Source organism: Haematobia irritans, chromosome 5, assembly GCF_050003625.1.
Source record: "Haematobia irritans isolate KBUSLIRL chromosome 5, ASM5000362v1, whole genome shotgun sequence".
NCBI lineage: Eukaryota > Metazoa > Arthropoda > Insecta > Diptera > Muscidae > Haematobia > Haematobia irritans.
This window is the reverse complement of record NC_134401.1, coordinates 109278425-109300188: the sequence shown is the minus strand read 5'-3', so window position 1 is coordinate 109300188 and position 21764 is coordinate 109278425. Positions and strand designations below refer to the sequence as shown.

General features: G+C 31.6%; 1 protein-coding gene across 1 annotated transcript in view; it reads right to left on the bottom strand.

Annotated features, from left to right (window-relative positions):
* LOC142239988 (uncharacterized) overlaps positions 1–21764 on the bottom strand; it is a 235093-nt gene that overhangs the window by 10805 nt on the left and 202524 nt on the right. The gene's annotated exons all lie outside the window — the stretch shown is intronic.

Below are 21764 nucleotides of genomic sequence, written 5' to 3'. Positions count from 1 at the left end.
TTCACATGAAATTGTCTTAATTCAATTTTTACAATTTTATCTTAAAAAATTTGATAATTTTAACTTCGTTTTGAATAGTAAGAATTAATAAAATAATACAATTTATTTAAATTTTATCTTTAAAAAAATGCTAAATCCGTTCTAGAAATTTTGAATACATTTGATGTCAAATGTTACAAATAATCGTTAGAATTCATTCAAAATTATATATAAAAACACATGAGAAATATTTATTTGGCAAAATATCACAATTTTGTTTTTGTAATTCACATCCGAAACACTAAATTACGATTACACCTTAAAAGTGATACAAACTCAGTGCAACGACTGTTGAAATCCATTTCTCCTGTGCCAATTTTGCACCACTTCCGGATCTAAAAAGAACTCTTGCACTAAATTTTTAGCGACGCTTTTTTGCTGGGTATATCCCGAACCCCTATGTAGACCAGTGTTACCCAGCAAAAAAATTTGGAAGTTGTTCTAAAGGCAGAACTTTAAAAGAACTTCCAAAAATGTCCTCCCTAAGAGATTTTCTTTATTTTAGCTACAAAGAAGTTATTTTAATTTAAATTTTTATAACTCGCTTATTTCATATTTTTAATGAGCAATTTAAACTATTTTTGATTCAAAACTATTAAAAACAGAATAAAAATTAAATTAAAAAAATATTAAATCCTCTCTAGAATTGCGAACATTTGAAAATACTTGAAATCAAATGTTTCAGACCAGCCATAGAATGCAGTAAAAATTAGAAAAATTATTTACTTACGTAAAGTATCACAATAACACCATAAGAAGTGATGCAGTGCCACAGTTAGTAAAATTCTACCAAAAAATGGTAGATTTTTTACTGTTTGGTAGTTTGGTAGAATTCTTAATGTTTTGGTACTTTTTGCAATGTATTCCTCTCCAAAAATATCCTATAGAAATAAAATTTTGACAAAATTTTCTATAGAAATAAAACGTTGGCAAAATTTTCAATAGAAATAAAAGATTGGCAAAATTTTCTATAGAGATAAAATTTTCTATAGAGAGAAAATGTTGATAAATATTTCTATAGAAATAAAATTTTGACTAAATTTTCTATAGTACTAAATTTTGACAAAATTTTCTATAGAAATAAAATTTTGACAAAATTTTTTATAGAAATAAAATTTTGACAAAATTTTCTGTAGAAATAAAATGTTGACTAAATTTTCTATAGAAATAAAATTTTGACTAAATTTTCTATAGAAATAAAATTTTGACAAATTTTTCTATAGTAGTAAAATTTTGACCAAAATTGTTTATAGAAATAAAATTTTGACAAAATTTTCTATAGAAATAAAATTTTAACAAAATTTTTTATAGAAATAAAATTTTGACAAAATTTTCTGTAGAACTAAAATGTTGACTAAATTTTCTATAGAAATAAAATGTTGACTAAATTTTCTATAGAAATAAAATTTTAACAAAATTTTCTATAGATATAAAATTTTGACCAAAATTTCTATGAAAATAAAATTGTTTATAGAAATAAAATTTTTGCAAAATTTTCTATAGAAATAAAATTTTAACAAAATTGTTTACAGAAATAAAATTGTGACAAAATTTTCTATAGAAATAAAATTTTGACAAAAATTTTCTATAGAAATAAAATGTTGACAAAATTTTCTGTAGAAATAAAATGTTGACTTAATTTTCTATAGAAATAAAATGTTGACAAAATTTTTATAGAAATAACAAAATTTTCTATAGAAATATAATTTTGACTAAATTTTCTATAGAAATATAATTTTGACTAAATTTTCTATAGAAATAAAATTTTGACAAAATTTTCTGTAGAAATAAAATGCTGACTAAATTTTATATAGAAATAAAATCTTGACAACATTTTCTTTGGTACTAAATTTTGACAACATTTTTTATAGTACTAAATTTTGACAAAATTTTTTATAGTAGTAAAATTTTGACAAAATTTTCTATAAAAGTAAAATTTTTACAAAATTTTTTTATAGAAGTAAAATTTTTTATAGAAATAAAATTTTTACAAAATGTTCTATAGAAATAAAATTTTGACAAAATTGTCTATAGAAATAAAATTTTGACAACATTTTCTATAGGAATAAAGTTTTGACAAAAAATATTCTATGGATATAAAATTTTGATAAAATTTTCTATAGAGAGAAAATTTTGATAAAATTTTCTATAGAAATAAAATTTTGACACAATTTTCTATAGAAATGAAATGTTGACAAAATTTTTAATAGAAATAAAATTTTGACAAAATTTTTAATAGAAATAAAATTTTGACAAAATTTTTAATAGAAATAAAATTTTGACAAAATTTTTAATAGAAATAAAATTTTGCAAAATTTTTACTAGAAATAAAATTTTGACAAAATTTTTAATAGAAATAAAATTTTGGCAAAATTTTTTATAGAAATAAAATTTTGACAAAATTTTCTATAGAAATAAAATTTTGAAAATTTTTTTTATAGAAATAAAATTTTTACAAAATTTTCTATAGAAATAAAATTTTGATAAAATTTTCTATAGAAATAAAATTTTGACAAAAATTTCTAAATAAAATTTTGACAAAATTGTTTATACAAATAAAATTTTGACAAAATTTTTAATAGAAATAAAATTTTGACAAAATTTTTACTAGAAATAAAATGTTGACAAAATTTTCTATATTTAGAAAAAAAAAATTGACAAAATTTTCTATAGAAATAAAATTTTGACAAAATTTTGTATAGAAATAAAATTTTGACAAAACTTTCTATAGAAGTAAAATTTTGACAAAATTTTCTATAGAAAAAAATTTAGACAAAATTTTCTATAGAAAAAAAATATTTGACAAAATTTTCTACAGAAATATAATGTTGACCAAATTTTCTATAGAAATAAAATATTGACAAAATTTTCTATAGTAGTAAAATTTTTACAAATTTTATATAGAAATATAATTTTGACTAAATTTTCTATAGAAATAAAATTTTAACAAAATTTTCTATAGATATAAAATTTTGACCAAAATTTCTATGAAAATAAAATTTTAACAAAATTGTTTATAGAAATAAAATTTTTACAAAATTTTCTATAGAAATAAAATTTTAACAAAATTGTTTACAGAAATAAAATTGTGACAAAATTTTCTATAGAAATAAAATTTTGACAAAAATTTTCTATAGAAATAAAATGTTGACAAAATTTTCTGTAGAAATAAAATGTTGACTTAATTTTCTATAGAAATAAAATGTTGACAAAATTTTTATAGAAATAACAAAATTTTCTATAGAAATATAATTTTGACTAAATTTTCTATAGAAATAAAATTTTGACAAAATTTTCTGTAGAAATAAAATGCTGACTAAATTTTATATAGAAATAAAATCTTGACAACATTTTCTTTGGTACTAAATTTTGACAAAATTTTTTATAGTACTAAATTTTGACAAAATTTTTTATAGTAGTAAAATTTTGACAAAATTTTCTATAGAAGTAAAATTTTTACAAAATTTTTTTATAGAAGTAAAATTTTTTATAGAAATAAAATGTTTACAAAATTTTCTATAGAAATAAAATTTTGACAAAATTTTCTATAGAAACAAATTTAGACAAAATTTTCTATAGAAAAAAAAAATATTTGACAAAATTTTCTACAGAAATATAATGTTGACAAAATTTTCTATAGAAATAAAATATTGACAAAATTTTCTATAGTAGTAAAATTTTTACAAATTTTATATAGAAATATAATTTTGACTAAATTTTCTATAGAAATAAAATTTTTACAAAATTTTTTTATAGAAATAAAATTTTGGCTACATTTTCTATTGATATAAAATTTTGACAATATTTTCTATAGAAATACAATTTTGACAAAATTTTCTATAGTAATAAAATTTTGACAAAATTTTCTATAGTAGTAAAATTTTGACAAAATTTTCTATAGAAATAAAATTTTAACAAAATTTTCTGCAGAAGGTTTTGTTGTTTGGTAGAATTTTCTCCAAATTTTGGTAGATTATTTGTGGCTCGAGTGGCAACCGTGTTGGACATCCGTTCTGGCTGGGTAGTTAGTACATATATTTATCTACACTGGAATATATATTTACGTGGCATTAAAGATTATACAAGCTAAATTTTGGGAGCGCAATTTATACAATATTAAAGACAAATTTCTTAAAAATAATTAAATTCTAAAAAAAAATATTAAATAGGACAAAAATTTTGGAAATTAGCATCCCTCCCTTAAAGAATGTCTTTGAACTAAGACAAATTTTCTTTTAAGTGACGAAAAACAGTTTTGATTAAATGAAATCGTCCCTAAATTAAATGGAATATTGAAACATAAGATTTGAAATAAAACAAGTAAGGAAAGTCTAATGTCGGGCGGGGCCGACTATATTATACCCTGCACCACTTTGTAGATCCACATTTTCGATACTATATCAAATCCGTCAAATAAATTTTATGTTCTCATATACATATATTTAAATCTGGCTCGATCTGAACAACATTTGTTAGACTTCTGTAGACTTAAAATTTAAGTCGGCTAATGCCCTGGGGTGAAACAAAATGTTAGTAAAATAATATGGGAAACATTTAAATCTGAAAGAATTTTTAGGCAATTTTGCAAAAGTGTATTTATGATTTATAGGTCGATAGATATGTCTAAGAAATATGGGAAAATTGAAAGCATTTTTACAAGTTTTCGACTTAGCAGTGGCGTTTGTACAAGGAAATTGTGGGTATTTTGGCCAAACATATATGGGAGCTATATCTAAATCTGAACCGATTTCAACCAAAATTGGCATGTATATCGAGAACATTAATTCTACTCCCTGTACAAAATTTTAAGCATATCAGGGTAAAACTCTGGATTCTGGGACCATATAAGTGTATATCGGATGAAAGATATATATGGGAGCTATATCTAAATCTGAACCGATTTCAACCAAATGGCATGAAAAGCTATAGTGTTAATTCTACTTCCTGTGCAAAATTTCACTTAAATCTGATTACAAATTTTACTTCTGTGGTCATATTACGGAAAATCGGGCGAAAGATATATATGGGAGCTATATCTAAATCTGAATCGATTTCAGTAAAATTTGGCGTACTTGACTGTATATTAATTGTTCTCCTTGTGCAAAATTTCAACCAAATTGGGGTAAAACTCTGAGATCTGGGGCCATATAAGTGCACATCGGTCGAAAGATATATATGGGAGCTATATCTAAATCTGAACCGATTTCAATCAAATTGCGTACAATTGACTATGGTACCAATAAATCTCCATGTGCAAAATTTCAAGCAACCTAGCGTATAACGCTGACATCTGGGGCCATATAAGTGCATATCGGGCGAAAGATATATATGGGAGCTATATCTAAATCTGAACCGATTTCTTTCAAAATCAATAGGATTATATTCTCACCCAAAAGAGAAATTTGTGCCAAATTTGAAGTCGATTGGAATAAAACTGCGACCTAGAATTTGATCACAAAAATATGTTCACAGACAGATGGACGGACAGACGAACATGGCTATATCGACTCAGGGACCCACCCTGAGCATTTTTGCCAAAGACACCATGTGTCTATCTCGTCTGCTTCTGGGTGTTGCAAACATATGCACTAACTTATAATACCCTCTTCCACAGTGTGGCGCAGGGTATAAAAAGTATAGCGCTTTACTTTTTTTGCATTACATATAACCCACCCTCTTTATATTCGGTAATAAATATTTCAATGTTTTGCAAAAGGACTGAAAAGCTTATTATACCGCCACTTTTTATAGGCGTACATACGATTTAGGTCGGTTGAATTGCCGTATTTTCTCATTACATATTTTCTCATTACATATCCTGTCATAGAAACCTTTAAATGTCACAATTTTTAAGGATTTTTTTTTGGAAAGAAAGGATTATTCTTTTAGACGATGATGTTCAATAAAAATTTTATTGATTCAATTTATTTCTTTCGTTTTTTTATATTGGATAAAAACAAAAGATAGCACATTTTCAATAACCATTGAAGTGTATAGCTTGTCCTCAATCCATACTACCTGTCTACCAGAAAATCTAAATCGAATTCAATTGGAATATGCTACCTACCGAAACCTCCCAACATCCCATCACACACAGTCATGACAAAAACAGGAACCCCTTCAAAAAATACTGAAACAGTAGCATTAACGTTTCACTCTCTCTCTGTTCAGCTGTATAAATTTTAATGTATGCCCATAAATTTTTATTTAATAACAATAATAAAAAATAAATTTTTATGAATGTGTTATGACTGAAGGATATTCAAACGTAAAGCAAGGACACAAAAAAATGAGAAAAACACACACGCATCGTCTGCTCCAAGGACAGTGGTGGTGGTGGTATGATTTATAGCTAAATAGGAGAAGTAGAAGAGCAATGGATGCATATAAAAGGTGGATGGGTTATTCTAGTTACTACCTTACTGGCTGCTTACTGGCAGCTAATGCATTTTTAATGAATTTGTTTTTATTTCCACAACTTTTTTATATTCCATCCGTTTGGTGAAGTGGTTGTCCATCAAGAGGAATTTTTTGTCGTTTTTCTGGTTTTATATTTGATAATTTTCATATTTTATACTCTGCGCCACGCTGTGGAACAGGGAGAAGAAGACAAGATAAACGTATGGTGTCTTTGGTAATATTGCTCGGGGCTGGTCCCTAAGTTGATCTAGCCATGTCCGTCTGTCCGTCTGTCTGTGAACACATTTTTGTGATCAAAATCTATGTCGCAATTTTAGTCCAATCAACTTCAAATTTGGGACAAGTATGTGCTTTGGGTCAGAATAGAACACTATTGATTTTCCAAGAAATCGGTTCAGTTTTAGATATAGCTCCCACATATATCTTTCGCCCGATATCTACTAATATGGTCCTAGAAGACAGAATTTCAGCCTGATTTACTTTAAAGTTTGCACAAGGAGTGCAAGTGATAGTGTCGTAAAGTGTGCCGAATTTGGTTGCAATTGGTTCAGATTGAGATATAACTCCCACATATATCTGTCGCCCGATATACATTTATATGGTCCCAGAAGCCAGAGTTTTACTCTGATATGCTTAAAATTTTTTACAGGAGGAAGAATTAACGTTCTCGATATACATGGCAATTTTGGTTGAAATCGGTTCAGATTTAGATATATCTCCCAATATATATTTCGTCCGATATCTACTAATATGTTCCTAGAAGCCAGAATTTCGGCCTGATTTGCTTTAAATTTTGCACAAGGAGTGCCAGTGATAATGTCGTAATGAAATCGGCTTAGATTGAGATATATCTTCCATATATATCTTTCTCCCGATATGAACACAGAAAAAACAGTGAAACCACCATGAAGAAAACATTTCGTTAATTTTAGAAAATTTTTAATAATTTTAGAAAATTTTAACTAACTTTTATTACAAATGCTGACATCTCGCCGATATCACAAAACTAAGAAAATACTTTTCGACAAATTCAAGAAAAATTATTAGACATAATTAGTTTTTTCCACTTGTTAAAGAAAATTTTGTAATTTGAAAGAAAACAGGTATATACGGTCGCATCATGGATTGCGTAGAAACTTCTGCGAAAGACTGTCACCCACAATCGAATTACTTGCGTTGTTGTAATACTTACCGATGGCAAGGTATCTTAACAATTCTTAACATCGTTTTCTAAATTGTGAGTTAGTCTACAAATAGTTACGAATCGATATGGACTCTTGCGCGGTACGTGGAAAGCCAGAATTGAAATATGGGGGTCGCTTCTATGGGGGCTATACACAATTAACTATGACCTTGATATGGACCAAGTTTTGTGTGATTGGGGATCGATTTATCTGAGGGCTATATATAACTATAGATCGATATGAACCTAGTTAGGCATGGTTGTTAACGGCCTTATACTACTTTCAACTGACTCGGATGAAATTTGCTCCTCCAAGAGGCTCCAAAACCAAATCTCGGGATCGGTTTATATGGGGGCTATATATAATTATGGACTGATATGAACCAATACCTGCATGGTTGTTAGAGACCACATACTAACACAACGTACTAAATTTCAATCAGATCGGATGAATTTTGCTTATCCACCGGAGGTCAATTCTGGGGATGGGTTTATAGGGGGCTATACATAATTATGGACTGATATGAACCAATTCCTGCATGGGTGTTTGAGGCCCTATATATTAACATCACGTACCAAATTTCAACCGAATCGAATGAATTTTGCTCTTCCAAGGCGCTCCGGAGGTCAAATCTAGGAATCGGTTTATATGGGGGCTATATATAATTATAGACCGATTTCGACCAATTTTTGCATGGGTGTTTGAGGCCATATATTAACACCACGTACCAAATTTCAACTGAATTAGATGAATTTTCGTCTTCCAAGAGGTTCCGGAGGCCAAATCGGGGGATCGGTTTATATGGGGGCTATATATAATTATGGACCGATGTGGACCAATTTTTGCGTAGTTATTAGCGACCATATACTAACACCATGTACCAAATTTCAGGCTGATCGGATTACATTTGCTTCTCTTAAAGGCTCCGCAAGCCAAATCGGGGATCGGTTTATATGGGGGCTATATACAATTATTGACCGATGTGGACCAATTTCTGAACAGATGTTAGAGATCATATATTAACACCATGTACCAAATTTCAGCCTGATCGGATGAAATTAGCTTCTCTTAGAGGCTCCGAAAGCCAAATCGGGGAATCGGTTTATATGGGGGCTATATATAATTATGGACCGATGTGGACCAATTTTTGCTTGGTAATTAGAGACCATATACTAACACCACGTACCAAATTTCAACCCGATCGGATGAATTTTGCTCCTGTAAGAGGATCCGGAGGTCAAATCTGGGGATCGGCTTATATGGGGGCTATATATAATTATGGACCGATATGGACCAATTTTCGCATGGTTGTTAGAGACAATATACTAACACCACGTACCAAATTTCAATCGGATCGGATGACTTTTGCTCCTCTAAGAGGCTCCGGAGGTCAAATCTGGTGATCGGTTTATATGGGGGCTATATATAATTATGGGCCGCTGTGGACCAATTTTTGCATGGACATTAGAGAACATATACCAATACCATGTACCAAATTTCAGCCGGATCGGATGAAATTTGCTTCTCTTAGAGGCTCCGCAAGCCAAATCGGGGGATCGGTTTATATGGGGGCTATATATAATTATGGAACGATGTGCACCAATTTTTGCATGGTTGTTAGATACCATTTACCAACACCATGTACCAAATTTCAGCCGGATCGGATGAATTTTGCTTCTCTTAGAGCAATCGCAAGCCAAATTTGGGGGTCCGTTTATATGGGGGCTATACGTAAAAGTGGACCGATATGGACCAATTTTTGCACGGTTGTTAGAGACCATATACTAACACCATGTACCAAATTTCAGCCGGATCGGATGAAATTTGCTTCTCTTAGAGCAGTCGCAAGCCAAATTTGGGGTTCCGTTTATATGGGGGCTATACGTAAAAGTGGACCGATATGGCCCATTTGCAATACCATCCGACCTACATCAATAACAACTACTTGTGCCAAGTTTCAAGTCGATAGCTTGTTTCGTTCGGAAGTTAGCGTGATTTCAACAGACGGACGGACGGACGGACATGCTCAGATCGACTCAGAATTTCACCACGACCCAGAATATATATACTTTATGGGGTCTTAGAGCAATATTTCCATGTGTTACAAACGGAATGACAAATTTGTTGGTATATGGTCTCTAATAACCATGTCCATATCGATCCATAATTATATATAGCCCCCATATAAACCGATCACCAGATTTGACCTCCGGAGCCTTTTGGAAGGCCAAAATTCATCTGATTCAGTTGAAATTTGGTACGTGGTGTCAATATATGGCCTCAAACACCCATGCAAAAATTGGTCGAAATCGGTCCATAATTATATATAGCCCGATATAAACCGATCTCCAGGTTTGACCTCCGTTGGCTTTTGGAGAAACAAAATTCATCCGATCTGGTTAAAATTTGGTACGTGGTGGTAGTACATGATATTTAACAGCTATGCCAAATGTGGTCCATATCAGTCCATAATCATATATAGACCCCATATAAACCGATCCCGAGATTTGGTTTTGGAGCCTCTTGGAGGAGCAAATTTCATCCGAGTCAGTTGCAATTTGGTACATTGTGCTAGTATATGGCCGTTAACAACCATGCCTAACTAGGTCCATATCGGTCTATAGTTATATATAGCCCTCAGATAAATCGATCTCCAATCACAAAAAATTGGTCCATATCAAGATCATAATTGTATATAGCCCCCATATTGCAACTCTACCACGTATGGACTAACTCACAATTTAGAAAACGATGTTAAGAAGTTTTAAGATACCACAACCCAAGTAATTCGATTGTGGATGACAGTCTTTCGTAGAAGTTTCTACGCAATCCATGGTGGAAGGTACCTAAGATTCGGCCTGGCCGAACTTACGGCCGTATATACTTGCTTTACTAACATTTTGTTCCACCCAGGTCATTACACGACTTAAATTTTAAGTCTACAGAATTTTAAAAAAATTTTTCCAGATCAAGCTAGATTTAAATTTATGTATATGAGAATATGAGAAACTTTATATATAGCACGCAACACATTTGACGGATATGATATAGTATCTAAAATGTGGATCTACAAAGTGGTGCAGGGTATAATAAAAACGTCCCCGCCCGACTTTAGACTTTCCTTAGTTGTTAACTATAAAATTTTAGCATCGATTTTTTTTTTGTGTTTTCATACGTGGAAATTGAATTTGGTCATTTATTTATTTCAAGCATTTAGAGAACTGAAACATAAACCACAAAACCAAAAAATAACCATTTCCCCTGATGGCAAAAAAAGGACATGACGATATGGAAGTGGTATTCCTGGAATCCACTGGCCCCCTTCGAATCCAAAAGTGGTCGTTGTTTTTTTTTTTTTTATTGTACTTGAATTTTTTCGCTCAGTTCTCATCCGATAAAACTGCATGGAGCCATATGTGATTCCTAGAATAATTGAATGTAAACCAAATCATGTGGAACAATTTGAGTGGACATTTGTTTTATGTTTGCTACATTTGTGGGTTTTTAGCCAAGAGCAGCAGCAACTCATAAAAAAGGCAAGCCAATCAATAAATGTTGTCCATATGTGAAAACACAACTGAAGGATCATAAAACAAATATTAGAACAATAGAATTTTGTTCGAAGATATTTCAAATCTTATACAAATGGCCGGAGAATATGACAGTGAAGAGATGTATGTATTTTATGAAATGCAATATTGGTCACACAGTTTATGTATTTGCTTAGGATGCCTCTACCATCCCCTTCTCGGTGAAATGTATTGGTTAATTATGGTGTTAACCCAAAAACAATTGACTGAGTTAAGGAAATAAAGATGGCTTAAAGTTTGGCCGGGTTATTGTCTATGTAACAATGATGGATGGATATTTACATGGATATAAAAAAAAACTCCTATGATTAAAGTCAAGAATTTTCATGGAGGCTAATTTAGGATACTTTAAAGATTATAAAGGGTAATTTTTTAGATACTATATTTTCAGAAACATTGGTTTAAACAGCTGATGGACCTTAGAATAAAAAGTTGGAAGTTTTTCTTAAGGCACAACTTTAAAAGCACTTCCGAAAGTGGCCTCCCAAAGATGTTGTTAAAATAAAAACTTAGTGAAAAACAAGTATATACGGCCTTAAGTTCGGCCAGGCAGAATCTTATGGACCCTCCACCATGGATCGCGTAGAAACTTCTACGAAAGACTGTCATCAACAATCGAATTACTTGGGTTGTGGTATCTTAAAACTTCTTAACATCGTTTTTTTAAATTATGAGTTAGTCCATACGTGGTATATATTAGACAAAAAAGTTATGTATAGCTAAGTCTACAAATAATTACGAATCGACATGGAAATTGAAATATGGGGGTCGCTTATATGAGGGCTATATAGAATTATCAACTTGATATGGACCAATTTTTGTGTGATTGGGGATCGATTTATCTGAGGGATATATATAACTATAGACCGATATGGACCTAGTTAAGCATGGTTGTTAACGGCCATATACTAGAACAATGTACCAAATTTCAACTCGGATGAAATTTGCTCCTCCAAGAGGCTCCAAAACCAAATCTCGGGATCGGTTTATATGGGGACTATATATGATTATGAACTGATATGGACCACTTTTGGCATGGTTGCTAAATATCATATACTACCACCACGTACCAAATTTCAACCAGATCGGATAAATTTTGCTTCTCCAAAAGGCACCGGAGGTCAAATCTGGGGATCGGTTTATATGGGGGCTATATATAATTATGGACTGATATGAACCAATTCCTGCATGGTTGGTGGATACCATATACTAACATCACGTACCAAACTTAAACCGTATCGGATGAATTTTGCTCTTCCAAGGGGCTCCGGAGGTCAAATCTGGGGATCGGTTTATATGAAGCCTATATATAATTATTAACCGATTTCAACCAATTTTTGCATGGGTGTTTGAGGCCATATATTAACACCACGTACCAAATATCAACTGAATCAGATGAATTTTGGTCTTCCAAGAGGCTCCGGAGGTCAAATCTGGTGATCGGTTTATATGGGGGCTATATATAATTATGGACCGGTTTCAACCAATTTTTGCATGGGCGTTTGAGGCCATATATTAACACCACGTACCAAATATCAACTGAATCAGATGAATTTTGGTCTTCCAAGAGGCTCCAAATTTGGTGATCGGTTTATATGGGGGCTATATATAATTATTGACCGATGTGGACCAATTTTTGCATGGTTGTTAGAGATCATACACTAACACCATGTTCCAAATTTCAGCCGGATCGGATGAAATTTGCTTCTCTTAGAGCAATCGCAATCCAAATTTGGGGGTCCGTTTATATGGGGGCTATACGTAAAAGTGGACCGATATAGCCCATTTGCAATACCATCCGACCTACATCAATAACAACTACTTGTGCCAAGTTTCAAGTCGATAGCTTGTTTCGTTCAGAAGTTAGCGTGATTTTAACAGACGGACGGACGGACGAACATGCTGAGATCGGCTCAGAATTTCACCATGACCCAGAATATATAAACTTTATGGGTTCTTAGAGCAATATTTCGAGGTGTTACAAACGGAATGACAAAGTTAATATACCCCCATCCTATGGTGGAGGTATAAAAACTTACTTGAAATAAATTAAATTTGTTCGAAAAAAAAATTTTTAGTCCATTCTACAAAAAGGTCGAATTTTTTAAAATATTTAAGGTCAATCGTTTCAGACAAAAAATCATAAGAAAATTATAAAAATTATTTATTTGTCAAAATATGACATAATTTGTTAATTTGCATCGCACTTTAAGAAGTGATGCAAATTCAGTGCAACTGCTATTGAAATGGTGAACATCGGTCCAATGACAAGCCCATGATAAATTCATCCCTTTGTGACAATTTTGCACCACATCCACTTGAGTTTCAAAATCCTTAAGGGAATGTCAAATGTCGGAATATATCCACCACCATAGAATGGTGATGGGGGTATAATAAGTTTGTCATTCCGTTTGTAACACATCGAAATATCGATTTCCGACTATATAAAGTATATATATATATATATATATATATATATATATATATATATATATATATATATATATATATATATATATATATATATATATATATATTTTAGGTATTTTAGGACCACAAATAGGTGCGTCGGAAATTGTGTATATCGATCCATGTTTTGGTATAGCCCCCATATAGCTCGATCTCCTGATTTCACTTCTTGGGTTTCTAGACGCCGCAATTTTTATCTCATTTACATGAAATTAAAAAAAAAATAGAGATATTTTATGTTCATAGATAAGTGTGCCGAATTTGGGGTATATCGGTCCGTATTTGGTGTAGCCCCCTTATAGACCGATCTCCCGATTTTGCTTCTTGGCCTTCTAGAAACTATTTTTTCTATCCGATTTGCCTGAAATTTGTAATCTAGAAGTACTTTATGACCAAAAATAGATGTGCCGAATTTGGGGTATATCGGTCCATGTTTTGGTATAACCCCCATTTAGCCCGATCTACTGATTTTACTTCTTGGCCTTCTAGGAACCGCAATTTTTATCCGATTAACTTGAACTTAAAAATCTAGAGGTATTTTGGGTTCATAAATAAGTGTGTCGAATATGATGTGTATCCGTTCACGGTTTGGTATAGCCACCATATAGCTCGATCTCCCGATTTCTCTTCGTGAGCGTCTAGTCATCCGAACTTTTATCCGATCTGACTGATATTCAAAATCGAGAGGTATCTTGGGTTCACAAACAGGTGTGTCGAAAATTGTGTATATTGGTCCATGCGTTGGTATAGCCCCCATATAGCCCGATCTTCAGATTTGACTTCTTGGGCTTCTAGACACCGCAATTTTTATACGATGTACCTGAAATTCAAAATCTGGAGATATTTCGGGTCTACACATAAGTAAGCCGAATAAGGGGCGTATTAATCGATTTTGATATACCCCACATATAAACCGATCTGCCGCCCAGCAAAAAAATTGGGAGTGCTTCTAAAGGCACAACTTTAAAATCACTTCCAAAAATGTTCTCCCAAATATGTTCTTTATTTCAACTACTCAGGAAGTTCTTTTAATTCATTTTTTTGTAACTCGCTGTTTTCATATTTTTTTAAAAGAAACTTTAACTGTTTTTGTTTCAAATAGGTTAAAAAACGAGTAAGAATTAGCAAGTATATACGGCCGAAAGTTCGGACAGGTCGAATCTTATGTACCCTCCACCACCTGTCATCCACAATCGAATTACTTGGGTTGTGGTATCTTAAAACTTCTTAACATCGTTTTCAGAATTATGAGTTAGTCCATACGTGGTATATATTAGACAAAAAAGTTATGTATAGGTAAATCTACAAATAATTACGAATCGACATGGAAATTGAAATATGGGAGTCGCTTATATGGGGGCTATATAGAATTATGAACTTGATATGGACCAATTTTTGTGTGATTGGGTATCGATTTATCTAAGGGCTATATATAACTATAGACCGATATGGATCTAGTTAGGCATGGTTGGGAGCCACCGTGGTGCAATGGTTAGCATGCCCGCCTTGCATACACAAGGTCGTGGGTTCGATTACTGCTTCTACCGAACACCAAAAAGTTTTTCAGCGGTGGATTATCCCACCTCAGTAATGCTGGTGACATTTCTGAGGTTTTCAAAGCTTCTCTAAGTGGTTTCACTGCAATGTGGAACGCCGTTCGGACTCGGCTATAAAAAGGAGGTCCCTTGTCATTGAGCTCAATATGGAATCGGGCAGCACTCAGTGATAAGAGAGAGGTTCACCAATGTGGTATCACAATGGACTGAATAGTCTAAGTGAGCCTGATACATCGGGCTGTCACCTAACCTAACCTAACCTAACCTAGGCATGGTTGTTAACGGCCATATACTAAAACAATGTACCAAATTTCAACTCGGATGAAATTTGCTCCAAAACCAAATCTCGGGATCGGTTTATATTGGGGCTATATATGATTATGGACCACTTTTGGCATGATTGTTAAATATCATATACTACCACCACGTACCAAATTTCAACCAGATCGGATGAATTTTGCTTCTCCAAAAGGCATCGGAGGTCAAATCTGGGGATCGGTTTATAATAGGCTATATATATTTTTGGACCGATGTGGACCAATTTTTGCATGGGTATTTGAGGCCATATATTGACACCACATACCAAATATCAACTGAATCAGATGAATTTTGGTCTTCCAAGAGGCTCCGGAGGGCAAATCTGGTGATCGGTTTATATGGGGGCTATATATAATTATGGACCGATGTGGACCAATTTTTGCATGGGTATTTGAGGCCACATATTTACACCACGTACCAAATATCAACTGAATCAGATGAACTTTGGTCTTCCAAGAGGCTCCGGAGGTCAAATCTGGTGATCGGTTTATATGGGGGCTATATATAATTATGGACCAATGTGGACCAACTTTTGCATGGGTATTTGAGGCCATATATTTACACCACGTACCAAATATCAACTGAATCAGATGAACTTTGGTCTCCCAAGAGGCTCCGGAGGTCAAATCTGGTGATCGGTTTATATGGGGGCTATATATAATTATGGACCGATTTCAACCAATTTTTGCATGGGTGTTTGAGGCCATATATTAACACCACGTACCAAATATAAACTGAATCAGATGAATTTTGGTCTTCCAAGAAACTCCGGAGGTCAAATCTGGTGATCAGTTTATATGGGGGCTATATATAATTATGGACCGATGTGAACCAATTTTTGCGTGGTTGTTAGAGTCCATATACTAACACCATGTACCAAATTTCAGCCGGATCGGATGAAATTTGCTTTCCGTAGAGGTTACGCAAGCCAAATCGGGGGATCGGAGGTAATTATGAACCGATGTGGACCAATCTTTGCATGGTCATTAGAGACTATATACTAACACCACATACCAAATTTCAACTGAATCAGATAAATTTGGGCCTTCCAAGAGTCTCCGGAGGCCAAATCTGGGGATCGGTTTATATGGGGGCTATATATAATTATGGACCGATGTCGACCAATTTTTGCATGGTCATTAGAGACCATATACTAATACCATATACCAAATTTCAGCCGAATTGGATGAAATTTGCTTCTCTTAGAGGCTCCGCAAGCCAAATCGGGGGATCGGTTTATATGGGGGCTATATATAGTTATTGACCGATGTGGAGTAATTTTTGCATGGTTGTTAAATATCATATACTAACACCATATACCAAAGTTCAGCCGGATCGGATGAAATTCTTAGAGGCTCCGCAAGCCAAATCGGGGGATCGGTTTATATGGGGGCTATATGTAATTATGAACCGATGTGGACCAATCTTGGCATGGTTGTTAGAGACCATATACCAAATTTCAGCCGGATCGGATGAAATTTGCTTCTCTTAGAGCAATCGCAAGCCAAATTTGGGGGTCCGTTTATATGGGGGCTATACGTAAAAGTGGACCGATATAGCCCATTTGCAATACCATCCGGCCTACATCAATAACAACTACTTGTGCCAAGTTTGTTACCTTGTTTCGTTCGGAAGTTAGCGTGATTTCAACAGACGGACGGACATGCTGAGATCGACTCAGAATTTCACCACGACCCAGAATATATATACTTTATGGGGGTCTTAGAGCAATATTTCGAGGTGTTACAAACGGAATGACAAAGTTAATATACGCCCATCCTATGGTGGAGGGTATAATAAAATGGTACAAATTATTAATTTTTTTCCCAAAAAAAGGCTAAATACATTTTCAAACACATTTCCAATTTTTGAAAATATTTGATGTCAAGCGTTTCAGACAAGCGGTGCAATTAAAAATCATAAAAAATTATAAAAATTATTTATTTGGCAAATTATTGCAAAATTTTTAAATATATATCCAAAACACTGAACTCGGATCACACCTTAAGAAGTGCGGCGAATTCATTGCAACCGCATTTGAAATGGTGGACATCCGTCCTATGACAAGCTCGTGTTAAATTCATCGCTTCTGCGCCAATTTTGCATCACTTCCGGATCCAAAAAGATCATTTTCACTACCTTGTTGGCGACGCATTTTTTTGCAGGGCGATTTGACTACGAGACTTGGCTAGTTTTATCCCATGTGCCGGAAATTTAAAATTTAGAGGTATTTTCGGTCCGCAAATATGTGTAGCGAATATTGTGTGGATCAGTCCATGGTTTGGTGTAGCTACCATGTGTTAAGTCTCCCGATTTCTATGTTGGTATATATGTTTGCTTGGCATCTGTCATCAAATCCATCTGAGATTATATATATGTATTTTCAAATAAATTGACGAAGAGTTTTCTACACCGAAAAAAAAAACAGAAAATGTTTTATAGGAAGAATGAACTACCTCATACGGAAAATGAACAAAATTTTACTACACATTTTGAGATTTCTTCAAAGGATTGTAAAAACATGAAAAATTGAATGTCCTGTTGTATTTTTTAACCGCTGTTCACGAAATTACATTCTCTCATAGAAGAAACCCTCAGAAATGTCACCAGCATTACTGAGGTGGGATAATCCACCGCTGAAAAACTTTTTGGTGTTCGGTCGAAGCAGGAATCGAACCCACGACCTTGTGTATGCAAGGCGGACATGCTAACCATTGCACCACGATGGCTCCCTTGAGACATACTTAAACAAAGTAAAATATCATTAAGCTGGGGAAAATTTCGCAAAAATAAATAAAATTTAACTACAAACAAATAATTTTTTCCAATAAAAATAAGTTAAATTCAGCGGGTTTTACTATGGATTGTTTTTCTTTGTAAGGAAATAATTATAATTTTTTTATTCACTGTGGTGGGTATTTAAGATTCGGCCCAGCCGAACTTAAGTCCGTATATACTTGTTTTAGTGTATGCTGGTGAATATAGAAATGTTTCCTATGCACTTTGGATTGTACAGTGTAATGCCACTAACCAAAATACCATTGCCATTGAAATTCCTAGATCTTCGTCCCGTGCTGTATGTAAGACCCTCAATTGAACTCCATCAAGGTTTTCGTTTGTCTGTTGTCATTGAAAGTGACAAACGCAGTCAATTTATGTTAAATTGGGACATTGATATGCGGAAAATTGGAATTTGTCGAATGCAATGGAATGGAATGACGGAGATTTTCGGATTGGCTTTTGACTTTATTTTGGCAATTGTCAAGAACACTCACAGTTCGACATGTTCGACGACAAAGTGTTTGAAATTCATTTCGAGTGGATGCCGAAGTGTAAGCTTACACTGATATGACATGAGAGTACGTATGAGGCTACGAAATGGATTATGTGCGAATATGGCGCTTACAAAGTGGGCATTTTAAAATCTGTGATATGTGTAAAATGCCAAATTTTCGTTGAATAAATCAATTTGGAATTGAAATTATATTTTTTTTATCGGCTAATGTAAATAGAAATGAAGCGTATCTCAAACGTGGTAGCCACATAATTCTAGCAAATTTAGATATTGGTAGGAAAAATTCTCGTATGTAATTTCCATAAGAAATTAACATATAAAATACAAATTGAATCATCTAACCCCCCAAATCTACACTGAAGACTATGGAAATTATAGACTTAGTCAGCGATGAAACATGTGTACAGTTAGGCTTGTGGAGATTGGTATCTGACATTTTCTTTACAATATTTTAATAATACCAATGCCTTAATTCTCATGACCAATAACTTCGAATTAAAATTGCAATAATATCCCAGCAAAAACAACGTTGTAGTACTTTTTGGATCCGGAAGAAGCGATGAATTTAACATTGGCTTGTCAAAGGACAGCTGTCCACTATTTCAACAGCCGTTGCACTGAATTTGCATCACTTCACACAGTGTTTAGAAAATTTTGTGATACTTTTCAAAGTAAATAATTTTTAAAATTTGGTATGCATTCTAATGCTTGTCTGAAATGTTTGACCCCAAAAATTCTCAATTTTTCTAGAATGGATTTAGCATGTTTCTTTCACAAAATTTAAATAATTGTTACCATTTTATTAATTCTTACTCTGTTTTTAACCTATTTGAAAAAAATCGATTCATATTTAAATATAGCTGCCATTAATATTCATCGTCATCTGAATGTCTTGTGAGTCTCGTGGAACTGGCAAACTATAAGCCTAATCGGTTCATATTTGGATATAACTGTATACATATTTCGCCCGATATTCACTTAAAGAAGAAAAAGCCAGAGATTTACCATGATTTGCTTCACAAGAAGTGCAATCAATTGTGCCAAATTCAGTTGAAATCGTTTCAGATCTAGATATTTCTAGCATATCGACCGATCGACCGATTTACGCTCAAATCACTAAAAAGGCCAACGTACATTGATGTATGTACGACAAAAAAAAAAAAACAAAAAATAGCTACGCATGCTAAATTTGATTGAAAAAATGGTAGATTTGGAACTGTTTAGTAGATCGGTAGATTTCTTGATGTCTTTATAGCTTTTGCAAAGAGGTACTTCATAAATTTTCTATAGAAATTAAATTTTCCATAGAAATAAAATTTTGACAAAATTTTCTATAGAAATAAATCTTTTGAACAAAATTTTCAATAGAAATAAAATTTTTACAACATTTTCCATAGAAATAAAAATTTGACAAACTTTACTATAGAAATAACAATATTTGACAATATTTTCTATACAAATAAAATTTTGATAAAATTATCCATAGACATAAAATTTTGACAATATTTTCTTTACAAATAAAATTTTGATGATTATATATAGAAATAACAATTTTGACAAAATTTTCTATAGAAATAAAATGTTCACAATATTTTCTATACAAATAAGATGGTGACAAAATTTTCTATAGAAATAAAATTTAACGAAAATTTTCCATAGAAATAAAATTTTGACAAAATTTTCTATAGAAATAAAATTTTGACAAAATTTTCTATAGAAATAAAAGGTTGACTAAAATTTCTATAGAAATATAATTTTGCCAAAATTTTCTATAGAAATAAAATTTTGACAAAATATTCTATAGAAATAAAATTTTGACAAAATTTTCTATAGAAATAAAATTTTGACAAAATTTTCTATAGAAATAAAATTTTGACAAAATTTTCTATAGAAATAAAATTTTGACAAAATTTTCTATAGAAATAAAATTTTGACAAAATTTTCTATAGAAATAAAAGGTTGACAAAAATTTCTATAGAAATATAATTTTGCCATATTTTCTATAGAAATAAAATTTTGACAAAATTTTCTATAGAAATAAAATTTTGATAAAATTTTCCACAGAAATAAATGTTGACAAAAATTTCTATAGAAATAAAATTTTCACAAAATTTTCTATAGAAATAAAATTTTGACAAAATTTTCTATAGAAATAAAATTTTGACAAAATTTTCTATAGAAATATAATTTTGACAAAATTTTCTATAGAAATAAAATTTTGACAAAATTTTCTATAGAAATAAAAGGTTGACAAAAATTTCTATAGAAATATAATTTTGCCATATTTTCTATAGAAATAAAATTTTGACAAAATTTTCTATAGAAATAAAATTTTGATAAAATTTTCCACAGAAATAAATGTTGACAAAAATTTCTATAGAAATAAAATCTTCACAAAATTTTCTATAGAAATAAAATTTTGACAAAATTTTCTATAGAAATAAAATTTTGACAAAATTTTCTATAGAAATAAAATTTTGACAAAATTTTCTATAGAAATAAAATTTTGACAAAATTTTCTATAGAAATAAAAGGTTGACAAAAATTTCTATACAAATATAATTTTGCCATATCTTCTATAGAAATAAAATTTTGATAAAATTTTCCACAGAAATAAATGTTGACAAAAATTTCTATAGAAATAAAATTTTGACAAAATTTTCCACAGAAATAAAATTTTTGTCAAAATTTTCTATAGAAGTAAAATAATAATAGAAATAAAATCTTGACAAAATTTTTGATAGAAATAAAATATTGAAAACAGTTTCTATAGAAATAAAACTTTTGACAAAATTTTCTATAGAAATAAAATCTTGACAAAATTTTTGATAGAAATAAAATATTGAAAACAGTTTCTATAGAAATAAAACTTTTGGCAAAATTTTCTATAGAA